Here is a 17,960-nt window from a genome sequence, read left to right as displayed (position 1 = left end):
GGTCCATTGTTATTTGTCATCTATATCAATGATCTGGATGATAATGTGGTAAATTGGATCAGCAAGTTTGCTGATGATACAAAGATTGGAGGTGTAGTAGACAGTGAGGAAGGTTTTCAGAGCCTGCAGAGGGACTTGGACCAGCTGGAAAAATGGGCTGAAAAATGGCAGATGGAGTTTAATACTGACAAGTGTGAGGTATTGCACGTTGGAAGGACAAACCAACGTAGAACATACAGGGTTAATGGTAAGGCACTGAGGAGTGCAGTGGAACAGAGGGATCTGGGAATACAGATACAAAATTCCCTAAAAGTGTCGTCACAGGTAGATAGGGTCGTAAAGAGAGCTTTTGGTACATTGGCCTTTATTAATCGAAGTATTGAGTATAAGAGCTGGAATGTTATGATGAGGTTGTATAAGGCATTGGTGAGGCCGAATCTGGAGTATTGTGTTCAGTTTTGGTCACCAAGTTACAGGAAGGATATAAATAAGGTTGAAAGAGTGCAGACAAGGTTTACAAGGATGTTGCTGGGACTTGAGAAACTCAGTTACAGAGAAAGGTTGAATAGGTTAGGACTTTATTCCCTGGAGCGTAGAAGAATGAGGGGAGATTTGATAGAGGTATATAAAATTATGATGGGTATAGATAGAGTGAACGCAAGCAGGTTTTTTCCACTGAGGCAAGGGGAGAAAAAAACCAGAGGACATGGGTTAAGGGTGAAGGGGGAAAAGTTTAAAGGGAACATTAGGGGGGGCTTCTTCACACAGAGAGTGGTGGGAGTATGGAATGAGCTGCCAGCCGAGGTGGTAAATGAGGGTTCTTTTTTAACATTTAAGAATAAATTGGACAGATACATGGATGGGAGGTGTATGGAGGGATATGGTCCGTGTGCAGGTAAGTGGGACTAGGCAGAAAATGGTTCGGCACAGCCAAGAAGGGCCAAAGGGCCTGTTTCTGTGCTGTAGTTTCTATGGTTTCTATGGTGAATGCATGAATGGAGAAGAGCTGTGAACTAGCTGAATAAAACTGTTAAGAAAGTTAAGCAGTGTTACTCCTATTCATCTTTCATACAATATAAGAACTGAAGCTAGTTAGATTTGGTCCAGTCAGCACTGGACCAAATCCCCCAACAGCCTATTCACGAGGAACTAGATGATGCTCCCTCGATAGATGAAGTCAAGAAGGCTGTCACGCAGATGGGCAGTGGCAAGGATGGGATACCTGCTGAATTGTACAAGGCACTCAGCAAGGCTTTCCACAGCACCCTGACTAGCATTTGGGAAAAAGTAGAGATGCCCCTTAACCTGAGAGACACAGCGATAATTGCCCTCTACAAAAATAAAGGTTCAAGGACTGACAGCAGGAACTATGGAGGCATCTCACTACTTTCTATTGCCGGAAAAATCCTCACCCGCATCATTCTCAACAGACTGATTCCAACAGTGTCAGAAGAGAACCTTCCCGACTCGCAATGTAGCTTTTGTCCCGAACGCAGCACTGTCGACATGATCTTCACAGTGAGACAGATACAGGAGAAGTGCCTGGAACAGAACATGACATTATACTCTGTCTTCATTGATCTGATGAAGGCGTTTGACACGGTCAACAGAAACGTGCTGTAGATCATCCTTAGAAAGCTTGGCTGCCTGCAGAAATTCACTACACTCATCCGCCTGCTTCACGATGGTATGACAGGAAAAGCGTTCTCAAATGGTTCCCCATCTGAGACTTTCAACATCTCAATTAGTATGAAACAAGGGTGCATTCTCGCACCAGTGCTCTTCAACCTCTTCTTCACCCGAATGAGGAAGCATGCTGTTCAGGACCTAGACCTGGGTATTTACATAAGATATCACCTAGACGGATCGATGTTTGACCTGAGACCTTGCTGCAAAAACCAAAATGTTGAGAAGGCTCATCACTGAAGCCCTGTTTGCTGATGACTGTGCCCTCGTGGCCCACCAGAAGAACGTACATGTACATGGAGCGTACATGTCAAGAACTGGTGCAGCATATACTGTTTGAATGCAGTTCCTATGAGGTGCAAAGAAAACATCTAACTGCTGCAATGGGATCTTTAGGACAGATGGTTTAGCATGGAAAGTTTCTGCCGTCGTAATATATAACTATGTCTTTGACTTTCTGTAAAGCATTAGACTTCTTGAAAATATTTGAGGCTTTATAGGGAGGGAGAATTTACTGGGTAATATTCCTGTCTCTTGGCTCCACACTTCAGATCAGTAGATGGTGGCAATGCATCTGATGATGGTCTGCCAACCGCTGATAAAAGTTACAAGAAGAAGATGATAAGAGGTGGTTCTTGTTCAGACCAAACATCAAAATGGGGTAACAATGTGATCTAAGTGACTGACTGGAATAATTGTTGGTGTCAGATAGAGTGGTTTAAGTATCTCAGAGACTGCTAATCTCCTCGGATTTTTAACCACAGAAGTCTCTTTAGTTTACAGAGAATGATGCAAAAAGCAAAATAAAAATTCCAGTGAGTTGCACTTCTATGTGTGAAAACACCTTGTTAATGAGCGAGGTCAGACGAGAATAGCCAGATTGGTCCTAGCTCACAGGAAGGCAACTTTAACTCAAATAACCACGTTTCAACAGTGGTGTTCAGAAGAGCATCTCTGAATGCACAACACCTTGAAACTTGATGTGGATGAGCTACAACAGCAGCAGCCCACACTGGGTTCCAAGGTGTACCAATAAAGTGCCACTGAGTGTATATTAATACAACTACTATCTATCTCTATGGTGCGATGCTGAATCATGACTGAAATGATTTTGGATACAACTATAAACACTCAGCAGCTCAGGCAATATACTGATTCACATGTGGCAATAGTGAATGCATATTGTTGCAGAGTTATTTCAGCTTGTTTTACAAATAATGCTTAAAAATGAAATAAAAACAGCAATATGCACTAACTCATGATGTGCCTATTTGTTTATTCATTTATTACTGCTGCAGTCTTTAGACCTTCAGGGCTTCTCGGCTCCTCATCTTCCCAGCTGTGGACTCGTACATCTGCTATCTGACTATTGACTGGCAAAGGCAAAGTCAGGATTTAAGCTGGGATGAACTTCTTTACACAGACTGATCAGTATATAAGATGATAGAGTGCTAGAAGCCAAAATTCCGCAAGAAAATTTGATCATAGTGTTCTATACAAGGATTGAGCAGGACAGACAGAATAACTTCTTTTTTGAATGTAATATGCAGAATGCAGGAAAGATACATGAATATACAGAGAAAAGTACAAATTAGACCAGGAAAAGCATGTATGAAGAGTTATTATTGAAGAGACTAACCTCCAGTTACAAAAATATGTAGGAGAAAAAAGTAAGAGGAATAAAATGATTGAAGGCAGGATAAGCATAGAAAAGTGTGCAGAAAGAATTTAATGCTGATGTAGAAGCAGAGAACTTACTGTGCAAGAAAACTTCTTTATTTTAGCACAGCAACACTGTGGGTTGTTAACAAGTAATTTATAAAAATGTATTCAACATGTTATGGTATAGAACAATAAAAATTAACATATTCAGAACCATTAATTATTGATCATATGGATAACTCAACAGACAAATAAACGATGCAATGTAAACAATAATTAATTCACAATGGAATGGAAGAGGAGAGAAATTCAATGAAGAACCTTGTCATACAGGATACACAGATGAAGGAATGGCTGCAAACTGGTAGGATGACGAGAACTCAAACATAATGTAACACATATTCTGATATGACTGTATGAAAAGGAGGTGATTTATGTACTGCACTGTGTTCAAAATTCATTTCTTCGCATACTCTCAGCCTTTGAAGCTGTCCTATGAATGACCTTGGCAGGTCATCAGAGGGAAAAGACTCTGAAAGAGTTGAAAGAGGAGAATGGATTGGTGGGTCATATTTTATTACTGGCTGGGCATTTGTAACACTGGCAGATGATGTCTGACTCTTGAATTCCACTTTCTCTCCTCCTTCTGCACTGTTCTCGTGCTATGGGGGGAATGCTTAAGTAAGTCCTTCTGTGTCTGTTGCCCCAGCAAACCAAGGATCTGTTCATGGGAAAGAGATTGCAAACTCTGCAGATACACTTATATAAGGATCCTCACATCTTCATCTAGCTTCCCAAAACAATTATAGAACCTACTTGCATTGAGAGGTGTCTAGAGTCATGAAGCAAAATAGAATGGACCAGGCTCTTTGGCCTAATGAGTCCATATATTCAGAATGCAAAGCAATTTCTTATCTAGCATATTGGAAATCATCAAAATTCAGAAAATTAATTATATACTGGGAAGATGACATTCAACTTTGAAAGCTGCACACGAAACAATTGGTGCACAGATATCCTTAGGAATTTTCCACAGCTATTAGTGGTGGTAATAAGTTGGAATCGATTTTGATAGGACAGGAAGGGGAGGAATAAAATGATTAATCATATCCCTGAATCCTACTTAAATGTGATGGGGTAAGCTTCTGACAGGCCTTACATGAAATGGTAACCTTTTGGACAGAAAATGCGGGTACATATTTTCTTGACAATTTTAGGAAGATTTTTTGTTACATTTAGCTTTGATGTTTAAAGCATTCGATGTCTCTGGGCCAGTATTCACTGAAATTCAGAAGAATGAGGGGTAAGCTCATAGAAACCGATCGAATGGTGAAAGGCCTTGATAGCGGATGTGGAGAGGATGTTTCCTATGGTGAGAGAGCCTAAGACCGGAGGACACAGCCTCAGAATAGAGGGGTATCCTTTTAGAATGGAGATGAGGAAGAATTTCTTTAGCCAGAGAGTGGTGAATCTGTGGAATCCTTTGCCACGGGCAGCTGTGGAGGCCAAGACTTTATGTATATTGCAGGCAGAGGTTGATAGAGTCTTGATTGGTCAGAGCATGAAGGGATACGGGGAGAAGGCATGAGATCGGAGCTGAGAGGAAAATTGGATCAGCCATGAAGAAATGGCAGAACAGTCTCAATGGGCCAAATGGCCTAATTCTGCTCCTATTGTTTTATGGTCTTGTGGTCTAATCCAACGATCTTTTAGAAGTCATGAGCAAGGCATAAAACTTGTTGCTTCACAATCATTTTATTAAGAGTTGATAGAACAAGGGAAATTGAAGCAAACAATGATAGTGGTTTACTACTTGGGGAAGCGAGAGAAACTGAAGAAGTTTAAGATGGTACTGCTTTCTGTTTAGCAATTTCATAACCATAGAAATAAGGAAAATCCTATTCAAATCTATAGATAAGAATAAACTAGTTTGAAAACATTTACTCAGTACTATAGTACTATGTTAACTAATGAGAAAATGCGTATACATTGAATGCAGAACAAAGAAACTTCCAGAGCTTTCCAGAATTATATTTTGTATAGCTACTACAGGCATATTAAACTGTTATGTGCATACTACAGCCACTAGGAATCATTATAAGCATTAACTTCTATATAAGTAATTATATAAAACACAAGCAGATAACTAATTGTTAAATGGTAAAGAAAATAACAATTAAATGGTTTAAGAGAAGAATTGAACAATCATATCCAACAACATGCTAAATTCATCATAAAACACCAAGAACAAGCTGGGCATTATGGAATAGGACATAACTTTTCATCATCAGTAATCTTTATTGCCATTAGACGAATAGTTGACATTTCTTTATAAGTACTGCTTAATGGAAATAGAGGGAAATTTAGAAGATGTGCCAATGGTAATGACATTCTGTTAAATTTTAAGATTTGCCTAAGGTTAAGAGTTTAAGTATTTGACAAAGAAAGGGATAAAATGCAACTGGGCATCCAGATGTTAAAGTATTTGTATTTCCTCCAAGTTATTGTATAAAAACCCAGAGTGAAAAGCAATGAATTATATCAAAAGGATTCATTTCAGTAGAGCTACTACGACTTGATGTTTCAATCCCTATGGTAAGTCGCCACTCTCGATGCTGGCAGTGGGCTTGGAGTGGTGACAAGGAGGGAGGGTAGGTACTTCTTCGGGGTCATCAGTTGGGCACCCTCCTTCTTTGACGTTTCGTTGATAAGCCCACGACGTCTCCAGAGGGCTCAACGGTGCTACCTGGCATCCCAGATACACCCCCCTCAGTTCCATACCCTCCTGTCTTCATCTTGCAGCCCAGTTGTTGTCTTTCCTTTTAATCCAAATCTAATTGCTGTTTTCTTCTGCTGCGTTTGCCAAGAACTTGATTGCTTGTTGGAGGGAGTGACCCCTCACTCCCATCTTCTTCAATAGACTGACAGAGATTTACCTAAAGCTAAAGGGTCATATTCTTTCTATGCTACTGGATCGGCTATGAACTTGATTAACATTCACAGTAAAATATAAACAGCTGATCATGGCTGTGGAAAACAATGAAGCTCGATTTCTAAAGACAGAACCAACATTTCAAAAGGCCCAAAGGTGGAGTGGGGGGAGGACAGAGAAAAGGTATGTATTGTTTTCATGATAATCACCTCTTGTGAAAGTAAACTCAAGACATGTTTCAGTTCAATTTACATCTCCTAATTTTGCACATGGGAATAAGTTAGGAATCAGCAGAATGTGGCTGTGATCTTGACAAAAGTCATGGAAAGTGGCTGAGCTGAAGACTGATATTTATTTACTTTGGTTGTTAATTGGATATTCCCAACTCTGGCAGAGGACATCCTGCTCTCCAGTTCCACTTTCTGTCCTTCTGTGTAACAACCTTTCTCCCCTTTTGTCAGATTCATTATCACTTAATATGATCACAAACCTTATGACACAAGATTTGTTGTTTTGCAAAGGCATAAAATTATCATACATTACAAAAATTAATAAATAGTTCAAAGAAAAATAATGAGGTAGTGTACATGAATTTATGGACTGTTCGAAATCTGCTGGCAGAGGGGAAGAAGCTATTCTTGAATCATTGAGAATGGGTCTTCAGGTTCTAATCACAATATGATATTACGATTTAATAGCAAAATTTCAGAGGTAAATTGTCTTTCCTTGAGAGAGAGAAAGGCTGTTGTTGAGGCTCACTAACCTTACATTGAGACTTCTAAGAATTTCTCCAATTCTTTCAAATAGCAGAAAAGAATTGATCTCTTGGATTGACACCCTAAACTGGTAAAAATATTTATACTGATAAGCTTGTGGAAATGCTGGACAATGTAATTGAATCTCCCCACCTTTAGTAGTCAAATTCTGGTTTATTACCACTGATCTGCTGTTAACTTTGTTGTTTTGCGGCAGTAGTACATTACAATATATAAAAATATTGTAAGTTATAATAATTAATATAAAAATAAGCCCAATATGTAGTGCAAAGTGAGAACAGGATAGTGAGGTAATGTTCATGGATTCACGGACTGTTCAGAAATCTGATGGCAGAGGGAAAGAAACTATTCCTAAAACTCTGAGTTGTGTGTCTTCAGGCTTCTGTACCTCCTCCTTGATGGTAGAAATAAGAAGGGGAAATGCCCTGGATGGTCAGGAGCCTTAACAATGTCTGATTCTTGACGCATCACCTTTTGAAGATGTCTTTGATGGTGGCTTATGCCCATGATGGAGCTGGCTGAGTTTACAGCCCTCTGCAGCTGGGACAGTAACAGGTACTCAAGATGAGTGAGATGTTATCATTGGAGCGGTAGCCCATGTAAGTTTGGAATATTAAAAATACAGTAGCTGCTGTATTCAAGTGAATCAACCACTTTGCAGAAGAAATGAGATTTCATTTGGGGATTACACATTCACCTGTGCTTATTCTGTCTGATGCGGAACTTAACAATCTTGAGATACATAAGAAAATTCTGTCATTCTTTACCATTGCCACACAATTATAAACTGACTACACAGAATAATTTCACAGCTTGCGATGACAACACAACATTTCTGGAATTCCATTAGTCTACCATGAAATGATTTATTATTTCAAAACATTTCTTATTTTTAGGGTGATTTATATTAAAAATATTTTTGCATTTATATTCTCTTTGGACTAATCTCAAAGATATTTTATCTTCCTTTTAGGGGTAAGATCTAGTCAGATATGCTGGAACAGATAAAAAAATATTCGCAAGTTTAGCTATGGTCTAGACCAAGGCTCTAGACAACTGAGCCCAACACAACTTCACTTTTATCATACTCCAACCATTGGAAATGCACAGAAGTAAAGCACTGGCACATCTGAGTGAGTGACAAAGACAAAATAGATGAGGATGTACAATACAAAGGCCTTCCTCCTATTCATTCGTCCAAGCTGCTCGAGCAGGAAGAGACTCTAATGGCCGCAACAAAATCTGGTCAGCCAAAAGCATCTGAAGAAAGAATTTGGCATTGCATTGTGCAAAGCCACAGTGTTGTCATCCGCAAAGGAAAACACTAGGGGAGGAGCTACCAACAGAATGTTCCCTATTGATGTAGTAAACTCTCAACTAATGGCGGTGTTAAGTGTAAGAATGTATCAAGAGTCAGACCACATGGTGCATTCAGTCTCAAAAGAGACTCGTCAGCATTATGTGTGTGTTATATGATGCAGGTGATCATTGGCTTTCCAAGACCATGATTGTTCTTGGCAATTTGTTTTCTACAGAACTGATTTGCCCTTGCCTTCTTCTGGGCAGTAACTTTACATACAGGGGACCCCAGCCATTATCAATACTCCTCAGAGATTATCTGCCTGGCATCAATGGTCGCATAACCAGGACATGTGATATGCAGCACCTGCTCCCATGGCCTCACAGGGCCCTGATCAGAGGACTAAGTAGGTGCTACACCCTGCCCAAGGGTGACCCGAAAGCTAGTGGGGCGAAGGAGCGCCTTACATCTCCTATGGCAGAGACATATCTCCACCGCTCCACTAAAGAAACTATTTGGATAAATATTTTCCATTCACTAGTGAAACTTCAGAATCAGAATCTGAATCAGGTTTAATATCACTGGCACATGTCGTGAAATGTGTCAACTGTATGGCAGCAGTGCAATGAAATACATGATAAATAAGTATATAGAGAAGAAATGAGTTATATTAAGTACATGTGTGTCTATTAACTAGTTAAATTAAAATAAGTAGTGCAAAAAAGTCAAATAAAAAGCTAATGAGGTTGTGTTCATGAGTTCAATATCCAATTACAAGTTGGATGGCAGAGAGGAAGAAGCTGTTCCTAAATTGCTGAGTGTGTGCCTTCAGGCTATAGTACCACCTTCCTGACGGTAACAATGAGAAGAGGGCATGTCCTGGGTGGCGGGGATCCTTAATGCTGGATGCTGCCTCCCTAAGGCATTGCTCCTTGAAGGCATCTTGGATACTACAGAGGCTGGTACCCATGATTGAGCTGACTAATTTTACAAGTTTCTGCAACTTACTTTGATCTTGTGCAGTAATCCCCAATACCAGACAGTGATGCGGCCAGTCAGAATGCTCTCCATGATGCATTTTAAGAAGTTTTCAAGTGCTTTGGTTGACAAACCAAATCTCCTCAAACTCCCAATGAAATACAGCAGCTGTCTTGTCTTCTTTATAGCTGTATCAATATGTTGTGTCCAGGTTACGTCCTCAGAGTTAATGACACCCAGGAACTTGAAATTGTTCATTCTTTCCACTTCCGATCCCTCTAAGAGGATTGGTTTGTGTTATCTTGTCTTACCCTTTCTGAAGTCCACAATCAACCCTTTGGTCTTGCTGATGCTGAGTGCAATTCGTTGCTGTAACACCAGTCAACTAGCTAATATATCTCACTCCCATACGCCCTTTGGCCACCATTTGATATTCTGCCAACAATAGATGCGTCATCAGCAAATTGATAGATTAGAGTTTGGTTTATAAGTGGCATTTGAGTTATGTCTAGCCACACACTATGGGAGCATACATATATGAACTTTAATAAGATTTTTGTAATGCCCTGTTAAAATTACTATAAAAATTTTAGCTACCATGGATGTGACTCTAGTCATACTATCATGGAGTGCTAGAGTCATAGACAGAGCTATACAGCATAGCAACTAGCACTTCATCCTACCATGTCCTTGTGGCCTTTAAGTACCAACCTATACTAATCCTACTATCTTCTAAGCATTACTTCTCAGTATAATCAATTTTAATCTCATTCATCATCATTTTTGCTTTGCACAACCTAAGCTTTTCTGTCTCCTGAGTATTATTCTCAAATTTGTTCTGATTTTCCTGCAACTAGAACAAAAGTAAAAAAAGAGAAATGTCAGCAAATAATCTACAAAAGGGCAAGCTAATGTCCTATACGCAATGTGAAAAGAAACTTTGGAAACTTGGAAAGAAAATAAAATTCATCTGGGTGGATATTTCCCCTCGGAAGTGCCCGATTGTCATGAACAGCTCTTGTTACTTTCTAGTCTTTTATATTCTTAATATCCCTAATATTTGCTACAAAGTATAGAATACATAGAAACAGATAAGGGTAAGGAGTAAGGAGTAAGGAAAATAAATGTAAAATATACAAATCTATGAGTTGGACTAAGAAACCAAACTGAAATAAAACAACAAATAACTAAAGCCTATTTCAGTATGTGTATGTATTTGTCTGGTGATTAATAACTAAAGAGATTAGATCAATTTACAGGAACAGTCATAGAGTAAACATGGATTAACCATTTTCCACAATTCTGTACTTGATATGTAAAAAATGGATCTTTAAAAAAAACTATATGAACGAACTGCATCAGAATTTATGTTCCCAAAGGTGTCAACTAAATGTTGAAGTAATGGAATTTTTGAACTGCCGCTATAACATGTTAAAATCTAAGAGTTAACTTCTAGTTCTCTTCCCTTCATTGTTGGGTTTTGCTTCAGGTAAAACAAACGTTAGTCGATACCTGGATGAGAAAATCTGCAGATGCTGGAAATCCAAGCAACACACACTGTTCACTTTTTTCCATAAATGCTGCTTGGCCTGCTGAGTTCCTCCAGCGCTTTGTGTGTGTTAGTTGATACCTGGCTAGTTTGTTAGCCTAAGTATGGAATACTGACAATATAAATGAGTTTCGTCAAATAATGATTGTAGCTTTTTACATGATAATATCCCATTCTTTACAAGGGTGTTGAAGGTAATATTGAATTTACAGGTGTTGAAACTAAAGTCATGATATTAAAGTTTTGTACTGTTCCATTATAGTTAAGCAAAAGTTAGAAGACAGAAAGGCAAATCTAACCTCTAATGAGAGGGATAAGTGAAGGCTGTGGTAAAGGACAACCCTTTGTTCTTCACTGCCTTTTTTCGATAAATCATTTTTTGCTCTGAAATGAGCAAAGTAGACAAGCAACATTGAAAGTGATCTTCATTTAATACTGTAATGGAGAGGTATAAAATAGGCTATTAATTTCCTGCCACTTTTTTGCCCTCTGCCAAGACCAATTCCACCCACACTGTGTATGTTTCACATGGATACATGAAGAACAATTGGAATGCAATTGGATTAAAGTTGCTTTCTCAAATAGTGCCTGAATCATAATTCTTTTGTCTGATTTCATATGTCAAAATATTATTTGCAATCTTGTTTTCAAAGTCAAGGAATGACCAAGCTGAAATATCAGAAAAGAATCAGAATCAGGTTCATTTTCACTGACATACGTCATGAAATTTGTTATCTTGTGACAGCAGAACATTGCAATACATGAAATATACTCTAAATGACATGAGAAATATATACAGTAAATATAAAAATCAATTAAATATGTAGTGTAAGAAGAAAGCAAAATAATGAGGTGGTGGTCAATATTACACTTCGTAGACTTCACCTTACATAAATAAAGCAGTTATCAGTTTGCCTTTGCTCAAACTGATTTTTCTAGAAAGGAACAGAAAGACACCGCATGACTGGCCAGATGTTTTGGGGTAGGGATAAAAAGTAGATTTCCAGAGTTCAGTGATGCATGAAAGGTTGGGAATCCTGCATAAATTGCAGAAACTTGCCAGCTCTGTCATGGGTACCAGCCTCCATAGTATCCAAGACACCTTTAAAGAGTGGTGCATTAGGAAGGCGGTGTCCATTATTCAGGACATGACCTCTTCACACTGTTGCCGTTGGGAAGGAGGTACAGAAGACTGAAGGCACACACTCAGCGATTCTGGAATGGCTTCTTCCCCTCTGCCATCTGATTTCTAAATAGACATTGAACCCACGAACACTTCCTCACTACTTTATTATTTCTGTTATTTTGCATGGCTTATTTTAACTTAACTATTTAATAGACATATATATATTTAATGTAATTCAAGTTTTTTCACTATATTTGTTTATTATTTATTTCATTGTACTGCTGACGTAAAGTTAACAAATTTCCCGATTCATGCCGGTGATATTAAATCTGATTCTGATAGTCAAATGCAATGATCCGCTGAAAATTTAATATTAGGATCCATAAATCTTCACAAGTTGTTTTTAACTACAATGAACCATTACATACAAATAAAATGCGTGTTGGCTTTAAAGCATGAGCCCCAGTGTAATGTTAGACTGGGGGCAGTCAGAAATGGCACCCATGACTTTGGTTATATCCATTGATGACAGGGGAAATGAGGCTCATCAGAGAGGCTGGAGATTGTATTTGTGGGGGCACGTGGAGCAGTGGTCCTACATACACTGCCTCACAGGTCACCCGCTTTGTTAATGGGGCCATGGAATAAAATCCCTGAGGGGTCCTTGGAACTCTCTGCTATTGCTTGCACAAGACTGAGTGCCAGCCTCTCTATTTGGAGGTACTGGCTGAAAAAGAGGCATCGGTAAATATCGTGCCTTCTGTCTTTGTCCTTCCTCTGTATCTCTCACTTATGGCATTTGTTCCCTGTATTTATAAAGTGCTGTTGAAAAAACCTTCAGGATTCATTGCAGCGTTTTACAGACTAAGTCATCCATCACCTCAGGGGGCCACCAAAAACAAAGCTTTTACAAATTTCTATCTTTTTATAGTGGCAGAGGAAGGGAATCTTGAAAATGCAATATACCACATGTCAATCAGGATTCATTCTTTTTTTATTTGTCCCTGGGATATAGATGCCACAAGCTTTGCCAGTATGTGCTGGACTTCTCAAACTCTCTCTGGAAAGGACACTTCAGAGGTCAATTAAGAATCAAACAATCTGAAGTCACAAACAGGTTTGATTAGGTGAGGATGGAGGGACCATCTTCCCCGTAGGTCAGTGTGAGTGAACCAGATGTCTTTTTATGACAATCCTGTAGTTTCATGTTACAAAACCCAGACTGGCTATTTGTTCCAGATTTATTTAATTAAGCTAATTTAAATTCACCAGCTGGCTTGATAGGATTTGGACTTGTGACTTGGACCATTAGTCCAAGCTTCTGGACACGAGTTCAGTAAGTTAACCACTGTGCTACAATGTATGTTGCATATTGACTGGTTTTACTGCAAGCAGTAGTCAATCTCCTTGTGTTCAATTTCTGTCGATTGTCTAAATGATCTGCAGATCTTTGAATTTATAATCCGCAGGAAGAGAGAACAGTTACCATTCCATTCCCATGTGCATTGAAAAAACCAATACAGTAGAATAAATTTTTTAAAAATCCTGCGTGCTGACAATAGAGCTGTTCTAAGATCTGATCCCTTTTTCACATTTACAACTACTGTATTCTTCTTAAAGGTACAGTGATCTCACCATATTAGTGCAAAGTGACAATAAAGCTCAGAAATACTGTGCGTTTCCTGAGAGAAACTCTGCCACACTACTAAGTTTTAGCATTGAAACCATCTGAAATGGAATATCAAATGAGGTCTGCTAGCTGTTAAAACGGGGGGGGGGGAAGATGAGAATGAGAGAGTGCGACAGTGTGAGACTGTGAGGGAGAGAGAGAGAAAGAGAAAGAAAATGAGAATGTGTATGAGTGAGCAGTCTATTGTCCCCAAGAGTTTGATTTGGAATGAGGTACAATAAATCAGATACAGTCTATCTGGAATTTGCACAGCAGCTCTTTGTCTGAGAATGATCCTACCCTTGACTCCAACACAAATGGCTTAATTATTTCAGTGTGAAACAGTTAAATTCAGGAATTCACGTTCCAGCTGGGAGTGTAGCATTATAAAATCTACCCTGCTATTTATTCATCCATGTAGGGCAAAATAACCAACTGATCTTAACAATTAACTATTGTTTCACTTCCTGCCAACACTCATTAGTCTTGTTAACAGAAAATTACAATGGGTCTCCATTAACACCTTGATTGCCAGTAAGTAAGGGCATCACAACAGTGTAGCAGCTACTGCGATGCTATTACAGATCAGGGTATCTGAGTTCGGAGTTCAGTTCTGATATCATCTGCTGGAGTCTGTACATCCTCTTCATGAAATGTGTGGGCTTCCTCCAGTTTCTACCCACAGTACGAGGACATACCGGTTAGACGGTTAATTGGTTATTGCAAATTGATTCAAGATTAAGCCAGGGGGTTGCTGATTGGAGCACCTCGAAGGGCCAGAGGGCCTATTCCATGCTATATTCCTAAATAAAATAAAAGTCTAAAGAAAAGATAGCTCACTGCATTTGCAATTCTCTGTAGCACACACTTTGGGTGAAACTCAAGTAGCATTACCATTATAATATTAGCTAACAAGAATAGCTGTAAAAAAGCAATATTAACCCCACCCCACCCCGCCCCCCGCAACTTTCTTGAATAATGTAACAACATTAGCTATCCTCCAGTCCCTTTGGTGCTTCAACCATGGCTAAGAAATGGCTGGTTTCTTATTAATTACCTTTGCCTTCCTAAGCCTCAGCTTCAACTAACTAATATTTGAACTAATAGATCCATGTTCTATTTTATATATTATACTTAAAACACCGGAGGCTGTTGAGCATATCAGCTTTATGCTAGCTCTCCAGGAATAGTTAAGGTATCTGCATTCCTCAACAGAGTTGACATTCCAGTTTGATGACCTTTTGATCCGTTGAAAGGTCATTGACCTGAAGTTCTGTTGTAAGTTTGACTTGTAACACTCACTCTGTTTCTCTCTCCAGAGATGCCATCTGACCTACTGCAATTTCCACGCTTATTTTTAATGTCTTGTATCTACCCTTTTCTTGTGTTCAACCCCTTCCTTTGTCCTCTGTCTCATCTTTGGCATCTGTTTTAGTATCACAGCTCCTTCCTACTCCTTCCTGATTGAGCTTGCATGATTTATTTATCCAACATCATCCTGGTAGTTGTGTTTTGGTCACAGAAACTTCATTCACAAGAACTATTTCCTTAAAGCCCTTGAACAAGAGTTCAGTTGAAACCCCAAAAACAAATCCCTTAATTTCAATAACTTTCCCTCGGTAGATAGTTTTCCAAGAAAGTTCAAGACAGGTTCTAGCTGCTTTACTTTGAATTTCTCAAATTGGTACCTTGTTTGGAGATACTCTCTCATTTTAAACACCTCCATTTAATAGTGGGAGTGGAGCTACAGTCTAAGATAGAACAATTTTTTTATGTTACTATTCCTTAGCATTATTTTGTAGCCCAAGCTTATGGATAAACATATTAGTAAAGACAGTATAACATTTTATAGAACAAACATATTAGTTCATTTGTGGAGTGTGACGAGAATACACATAGATTAAGACGTTAGCTGTCCTGGGCTGGCACCAGTGGGATCAGCAGTTGGTCTGCCACCTGTCTTCAGGAGAAAGGGAGATAAGGAAAACAATGGAGCAGCATTTGGAGATGTTAGTGAAAGGACGGGAGAGTTTAACGGAAGGAGAGCTGTCAAGATCGGCTCCCCCTTTGAACCCTGAACTGTTTGAAGTGATAGACAGGCGATACCCCAGCAGGGGGATAAAAAGGGACAGGTTTGCTAAGGCAAGACACACGACACCACGAGGTAACGAGACCCTGGAAGCGGTGCGCCTCACATAAGTCGGTGGGAAGTTTTGGAGGGCTGGTCGCGGGACCAAGCCATAGACGCACAGGGTAGAAAGGCACGATCGGCGGGAACCTGGTGTGTGTCCGCCCTTGCCTGGGTGCCAGGTTCACTGCAGAGAAATGATCGTATCTGGAAACGGAGGGGTCACGGTCGGTGACCTTAGAAGACATCACAAAGGGCTCGCCCGAAAGCTGGCTGCGAAGAATATCGAAGGTCTGTGTGGAAGCCGTTTGAATATTCATTCATTTTTGCTCTCTCTCTCCTTCCCCCCACTGTCCATCTCCCACGGTGAACTGAACTGAACTCAATTGAACTGAACTTTGCGTCACTTTGAAACTGGTCATTTACCCCTAGATGACGATAGAGCTTGATTGATCCTGTTATCCTAATTCTGTGTACCTGTGTGTTTATCATTGCTGAACTGTTGCATTTATTATCCTTTTGATTAGAGTACTGTGTTGCTTGTTTCTTTAATAAAACTTTCTTAGTTCTAGTAATCCAGACTCCAACTGAGTGATCCATTTCTGCTGGTTTAGCAACCCAGTTACGGGGTACGTAACAGGAGAAAGTAAAATTTAATGAAGTTTCTTCAAATAAATACCATTACAGGTTCCTACTTAGTGTTCCCCAGTGCAGAGCACAGAACAGGTTTTCATCAACTGTCTTGAAGCACAATGGAAAAGCTAATTGAAGATAGAGAAAATCAAACTAGCTTCATTCCAAACAATGAATTATTTTATTTATATTTTCAATACAAATTATTAACACTCTGGACCAATAACTGTTGCTTTAAGAAGATTAAAGCAAGCAGTTGCAAAGTTTTATGTGATTTTGGCTTTCAAGTGTCACAATAAATTGACCAGGAAGCTTTAATCAAAAATACAATTGTACTAAAATGTAGCATACATTTCATTATTTCAAAAGGATCAAAAGTCCATCTGCCTCATGATTATTATAATAGGTGTGACAAAAATCACTCCATATTTGAGAAAACCGCAAAATGAACTACAAAGTATATTATCTGGAGTTATAATTGTAGTGACTGCAGGATCCATAGTTTATTAATTATTGTGCTTTTGATCAAACTTTTTACTTCCCTGGGGTAGGAAGCATTGATGCCAATGCTTTCCCATTGTTGAGCAAGGTCAGACTGGCAAAGTCTGAATAATTCAGATAGCAAAACATTGTCATGGCCTGAGTAACTCAGCAGCAATCATTTGCATTGTCTAATAAGCCATGTGTTTCTATACATTATGTCTGGAAATCTGTTTTAGAAATACTTCCAATGGATATTTTATCCAAAGAGTTCATTTGATTTCAGAGTAAGTCAGTTATTATTACTGCTTTTATTTTAAATTTAAAAAGGAGAATTGCAGTAAATCAGTTAAAACATTTATGAATGACTTCCCAGATTGGATGTTTAAATATTGCCAGTCATATTGCTATTATTCACATGAAAAATATCTATTAATGAATTGAAACCATGTTTCATTCTAAAGTGAATATTCTATAGTTGTGTCTTTCAGAACGTTACCATTTAATGAGCTCTGATAGTTTTGAAAGTGATTACCATAAGGATATCAAGCAATATGTCTTGATGAAGTTCGCCTTAGTTAGCCTGCTCTCATAACCTGTATGTGATTATCTGATGCCACTAATAATGAGCACAGAATGAAAATGAGAGTAAAACACCTGATCCTCACTGGGCTGTGCTGTAGCATTTTCCACTTCAATCCTTCATTCTTCCATTGGCCACTGACCAGTTGCATATTGTGCATCATGTCTCTCTGCCAGCTCTTAAACCATCTGGCGCTACACATCCTCTTTGAGATTCTCTCATTTTTTTTTACCATCTGCTAGCACCACCATTACCTGATACCAGAAATGCATATCAAGCAACTAAAATGATTTCCTTCCTGGAAATCTATTCATCAAAGCTGTTCCATGACTGAAGGCTTTAAGTATCTTCATATCCCCATGTAATGACGATGGAAGGGTTTGAAAAATTGTAACAAGGAAAGCAGCTGGTTGGCAAAACTCCTTTAAAATAATAGATTACAATCAAGTAAACAAAAT

The sequence above is a fragment of the Mobula birostris genome, chromosome 3 (assembly GCF_030028105.1).
Source record: "Mobula birostris isolate sMobBir1 chromosome 3, sMobBir1.hap1, whole genome shotgun sequence".
NCBI classification, from domain to species: domain Eukaryota; kingdom Metazoa; phylum Chordata; class Chondrichthyes; order Myliobatiformes; family Myliobatidae; genus Mobula; species Mobula birostris.
Note: the sequence above shows the minus strand (reverse complement) of the source record.